We start from the raw sequence: 6,646 nt of genomic DNA, 5'->3' as shown, positions 1-6,646 counted from the left end.
TTGTCAAACAGGATGTCGTGTTTTAAAATGAGAAAAACAGTCAATAAAATCAATTTCTTACACTCACTGGTGTTTGTTCTATTGTTTGTTCTATTGGCCTGGTGGGCCAGGAAGTACTATTAAAGTATGTAGATTTTTGGCTAAGTAAGTAAATAAATAAAAAATATATATTTTATATATAATTTATTTTATATATATATATATATATATATATATATATATATATATATATATATATATATATATATATATATATATATATATATATCTATATATATACATACACACACACACACACACACATATACATACATACATACATACATACATACATACATATATATATATATATATATATATATATATATATATATATATATATATATATATATATACACACACACACACATATACATACATTATATATATATATATTCTATATGTTTATTATTATACATATTCTATATGTATATTATTATACATACATATAATAATAATAATAATAATAATAACAATAGATTTTATTTATAATGCACTTTTCATTCCGAAGAATCTCAAAGTGCAACAAAGGGGGGGGAAAAACAAAAACAAAAAATGAATAACATGTAAACATATAGAATACTACAAACAATCAACCAACACAGAAAAACAACAGAAACAGAGCTGATGGTGATGGAGGCACGACAGCTGAAGACCAGATGATGGGTCTTCATGACGATTCATGTGATCCATCATATGTGTATACATACATACATACATACATACATACATACAGTCTTGTTCAAAATAATAGCAGTACAATGTGACTAACCAGAATAATCAAGGTTTTTCGTATATTTTTTTATTGCTACGTGGCAAACAAGTTACCAGTAGGTTCAGTAGATTCTCAGAAAACAAATGAGACCCAGCATTCATGATATGCACGCTCTTAAGGCTGTGCAATTGGGCAATTAGTTGAATTAGTTGGAAGGGGTGTGTTCAAAAAAATAGCAGTGTGGCATTCAATCACTGAGGTCATCAATTTTGTGAAGAAACAGGTGTGAACCAGGTGGCCCCTATTTAAGGATGAAGCCAACACTTGTTGAACATGCATTTGAAAGCTGAGGAAAATGGGTCGTTCAAGACATTGTTCAGAAGAACAGCGTACTTTGATTAAAAAGTTGATTAGAGAGGGGAAAACCTATAAAGAGGTGCAAAAAATGATAGGCTGTTCAGCTAAAATGATCTCCAATGCCTTAAAATGGAGAGCAAAACCAGAGAGACGTGGAAGAAAACGGAAGACAACCATCAAAAATGGAGGAACATTTTGTGGACTGATGAGAGTAAAATTGTTCTTTTTGGGTCCAAGGGCCACAGGCAGTTTGTGAGACGACCCCCAAACTCTGAATTCAAGCCACAGTACACAGTGAAGACAGTGAAGCATGGAGGTGCAAGCATCATGATATGGGCATGTTTCTCCTACTATGGTGTTGGGCCTATTTATCGCATACCAGGGATCATGGATCAGTTTGCATATGTTAAAATACTTGAAGAGGTCATGTTGCCCTATGCTGAAGAGGACATGCCCTTGAAACGGTAGTTTCAACAAGACAATGACCCAAAACACACTAGTAAACGGGCAAAGTCTTGGTTCCAAACCAACAAAATTAATGTTATGGAGTGGCCATCCCAATCTCCAGACCTTAATCCAATTGAGAACTTGTGGGGTGATATCAAAAATGCTGTTTCTGAAGCAAAACCAAGAAATGTGAATGAATTGTGGAATGTTGTTAAAGAATCATGGAGTGGAATAACAGCTGAGAGGTGCCACAAGTTGGTTGACTCCATGCCACACAGATGTCAAGCAGTTTTAAAAAACTGTGGTCATACAACTAAATATTAGTTTAGTGATTCACAGGATTGCTAAATCCCAGAAAAAAAAATGTTTGTACAAAATAGTTTTGAGTTTGTACAGTCAAAGGTAGACACTGCTATTTTTTTGAACACACCCCTTTCAACTAATTCAACTAATTGCCCAATTGCACAGCCTTAAGAGTGTGCATATCATGAATGCTGGGTCTTGTTTGTTTTCTGACAATCTACTGAACCTACTGGTAACTTGTTTGCCACGTAGAAATAAAAAATATACTAAAAACCTTGATTATTCTGGTTAGTCACATTGTACTGCTATTATTTTGAACAAGACTGTACATACATACATACATACATACATACATACATACATATATATATATATATATATATATATATATATATATATATATATATATATACATATATACATATATACATATATATATATACACACACATATATACATACACATACATATATACACACATACATATATACACACACATACCTACTATATATTTAGCAAGTTCACATACATTTTTTTCCAAAAAACAATGCTACAGCCCGTTATTCTGCTTTGAAAAGTCCATTCTGTGTTGGAATGTCTTTTGTTTTGGTCTGTGTGATTCTGCCCATTGCCAATTTACTTAATTGTATTTCGACTCTCTGGTTTGCCATTTGGCAAACAAACAAGGTCAGAGATCGCAGATTCTACCTAACCTAAAAAGCCTCAGCATCTTAAAAGCTCCATGACCAGAGTCATATTAAAACAGATAAATTAACTCATCAACTTAAGGCTCGATTGCCTTCCATTGTCCATTGAACTCATTCCTGTTTCTCAAACAGGCAACCCGTGAAAGCGTCGAGTCTTAGGAGGAGGGGACGGGAGAAAAAACCTACTCCAATATTTTGAATTTGGACTGCAGTACCCCTTTCAACCACTAGCTATCAATATTACCCAAGCCTGCAGTCTCCCTCTCATTTACTGAAGCTTTCGCACCTCGATCGCCCCCCGGTGACCGGTCCCAGTATAGCCAACCCTCTGTGTTTTCTAATGGACGCGAGGCAAACTAAACAATAAAATTACACTTCAAATATTTTTTCCCCAAAGTTAGTTTGTGTCATTGAAGGCAGTTATCATCATGATGATTTCATTTCAAGTGTTCATTTTTAAAATAAGTTTAGTTTTAGTTATCTGATGCTTTAAAAACGGGGTGTGTGACGTCATGATTGACAGCTGAGACCGGGCTGAGACTGAGGTCTTCTCTGAGTGAAGTTGTCACTGAGGCACTAACAGACTTCTTTCTGAATTTTTGGGAGCAGATTGGAGCTTTAGCTTTAATTTCTACATTTCCGTAACTGTTTATTTCACACCAACATATTTAATTGTTCTGCATCTGTGAGAGTGTGGGCGGGCTTTTGACATCGCAGCAGTACTTCCTGCTCTACTTCCTGCGCAACTCCGCTCCCGAAATCGCTACTGCGCAGACTCAGTCCCAAGATGTCAGCGCCGTGCAGGCCTATGACAAGCAGATGATGTCGAGTCGTCCATATTTTTTTACGGTCTATATTACCAAAATCCCTTAAGACAAAAACTTTCACTTGGTGGCCATCTTTGAAATGCTCTCGGGCATGCAAGTGCAGCTCCAATCTTTTTAAATGGGGAAACATCAATTTCTACCAAAACTGTTCGTCAAGCTTACCACTAAATTTAATATTTGAAATCACCTATAAAATCTGACAAAAACCTTTTCATACATTGTTTCTAAACACTCAAATCATGATCACACACACACACACAAAAAAATTCTCAGGCTGGAAAAAGCGAATATGTATCTGCAATCCTAAACATGCATAGAAAACTCCCTGTTTCTATAGCAACCAGAGCTTCTAACAGCAGCTGCAGTGATGCGATGACTTTGCTAATCAACGATTGGCTCTCTCATTTAGAAGGCGGGGCTTATTCATCATATTGGGTGTTGTAGTACTTTCTCCCATTCATAAGTAAACGGATTGCACCTTCTTATATAGAAAGTCTTTGACATTACATACTGCACCTTTAACCCTTTCCCCACCATTGACGGAAATTTACGGCTTTCAATGTTTTCACTGTTATATGGTATTAGGCGCTATATGAGACATTTTCTGAAAGAGTACAGAATTTCCTGATCAAAAGATGTGAAAAGAAGAATATGTAAAGTACACGATCATCAACTTTAAACAGTCTACAAATCAAAACGGCCTAATGTTACTGAATGAAATGTCAACCAAGGACACGTGCTACAGGACTGTGACGCTTTGAGGATGTTGATGGACTCGACCTCTATCTATGTTTTTGATCATCATTCTGAATCAGATCCAGATGTAGTCTTTGGCAAAAACACATTTTTCTCAGCTTTTTGCTCACAATGTTAAAATAAAAATAGAATGCATTAAGCAAGAATACTGTTTATTTTATTTTAAAGCATAGGGTCTGTTCACATGGGCGAGGCTAGCCCCTTTTTAGGGGTAAAAAGGAGCTCAGCACCCCTAAAACTTGGAGTAAGAAATTGTGTTATTTAAAAAAGTTTGTGGTTTAAAATGTATGTGTTAAGGAGAAAAATGAAAACATCCCTGCATAGCAAATGGTGTCATCCTCTTCTCTTCTCTAGGGTATGTGTGTCTCTAGGTTGGTGGCAGTGGGGCTCACTGGGTGCTCAGCACCCCTAAAGCTCTGACCCTAGAATCGCCCCTGTCTGTTCATATATCACACAGTTTCTGTCAATCTCGTCAGTATGTGAATTGCCTCCTTCATATCTCCAAAATGTCTTTAGTTAATAATCATATTTGTTATTATGTCTGCATCAATATGCTAGCGGCCATCAAGTATTATAACATCAACTCAAATACATTACAATATTAATACAAGACAGATGAAATGTCCGAGTCTTTCCGTCGTGGCTGAATTGGCGCATCGTGTGGGCGGAGCTAAAGAGTCACGAGTATCAAGTAACGTGCATGCCATGTGCACTATCAGACATTTGAAGCAGTTTTAATGTTTTAATGTCCCGATTGAAGCAGTTTTACTCACCGCCTGGTTCATTGGGACCGCTCCATCTTTCAGCCTAGACGATCTGCAAATCCAGAGTTGATCTGGGCCTTGTTTATAAAACAATCATCTGAGGAATACAGTAAACTAACAAAACACTTGTACAACTCCATTGCTGCTGAGGGGAAAACAAACTCCATTCACTGTCCTCTTAACGCTGGGTTCTTTGGGGAGCTGAACAGAGCTGTTTTGGCCTGGCACCTAAAAACACTTCTTTGGTGACAGTAGGCTCGTTTGAAATTAGCAAAATCTGCGCAGAACCGATCACCGCGAGATGCATGCCGGTTAGAAATGTTCCGTCATGCTGACGTGTGTCAGAAAATTCTCGCGATGGAAGCGGAAGTGTCTGATTATGCAGTCCACCTGCGCTGACCAAAAGCATGATGGGAAACGACCTACTGACGACACAGCTTGATGCTTATTGGTTTACAACTGTAACGAACGTTTCTTTTTTTTTATGATTGTTTTTAACATTCCCAAACTCTTGGACAGTGCGACATCTCTATCTGTGGGTTATGCGATTGTTGTCATATTTATACAAAAATATTGATAAAGTCTTTCGAATGGAAATAACAAAATCTTGTGTATCATATTTATTTTCATATAAAAGCAACAGACCTTAAATTACATCCAGTTTAACAGCAATTAAACTGGCAGGTGTCTGATCCACTACACTACAAGAAAGAGAGAACTTGTCTGCACTTTTCACTCCATCCCTTCACTGCAGTCGCCTAGTCTCGTCTTCATTTCAGGCGAGGCGCATCTCAAACAAGCCTTGTGTTGCTGCTGACTGGGCTGGTATTTTTGACACACCCACAAAACAAGAGAAAACTCATCTCAAACCCCTTGCACACTGTTTCCAGGAAACATGTAGTTTAACCCTGAAACTGTATTTATCAAACTGCGCACCGGTTTGAGCTTAACGTGCACCAGAGGCAGGTGGTGGATGGAACATTGTTCTGGAAAGTCTGTTCTGTATTTTCTAGTGCAAGAGGTGTGATCAATGAGCATAATTCAAATGACTCTGTACGCAACTGGTAATCCTTAAACCAATCAGACCACAAGAGGCGTGATCAGTGGGCATAGCTCAAATGACTGTACGCAACTAAAAAGTCCTTCAACCAACTGGGCAGACAAGCCATCGCTTTTCTATCCGTCATTGTGTTAAACCTGTCAATAGTGTGCCAGGTGAATAAGCTGGTTTGTGATTGGTCCCTGCAAATTTTTAACAGAATCAGGATAAAAGTATGCACAGGTTTCCAGCCTAAGCTGCAGGGCGAAATCAAAACGCCAGCAGATCGGGCTGGGCGAACCCAGTCTAGTAGACTTCTCTAAAGTCGTGCAAAGCGTGTTGATAGGCATGCTTTTACTCTCTCGCTCTGGTCGACGTGTGCAAGCCAAGAGGTGCCCATACAAGGGAATTCCGCCCTTGTTGACGTCACATTGGCCCATACTCAGAAAAAAAACTTTCCGAAACTTGTGAGAAACCGGAAGTGTTCAATTTGGCACAGAAATGCATCAAATGTCCAACTTATTATTTTTGAAGCTTTGGCCATGTTTGCTTATGTGGACTCTGTGAAGTCTGATTACTGTAAGCTGCTAGTATATCTGTTCAATTTTTGCAAAGACGTCAAAATTGCATATAATGGCATTAAATGACAACTTTACACATACATACTGAGACAAATTAGCATTTTGCCTTCC

Source organism: Pseudorasbora parva, chromosome 21 (assembly GCF_024679245.1).
Source record: "Pseudorasbora parva isolate DD20220531a chromosome 21, ASM2467924v1, whole genome shotgun sequence".
Taxonomy (NCBI): Eukaryota; Metazoa; Chordata; class Actinopteri; order Cypriniformes; family Gobionidae; genus Pseudorasbora; species Pseudorasbora parva.
This window is presented reverse-complemented; position numbering follows the sequence as displayed.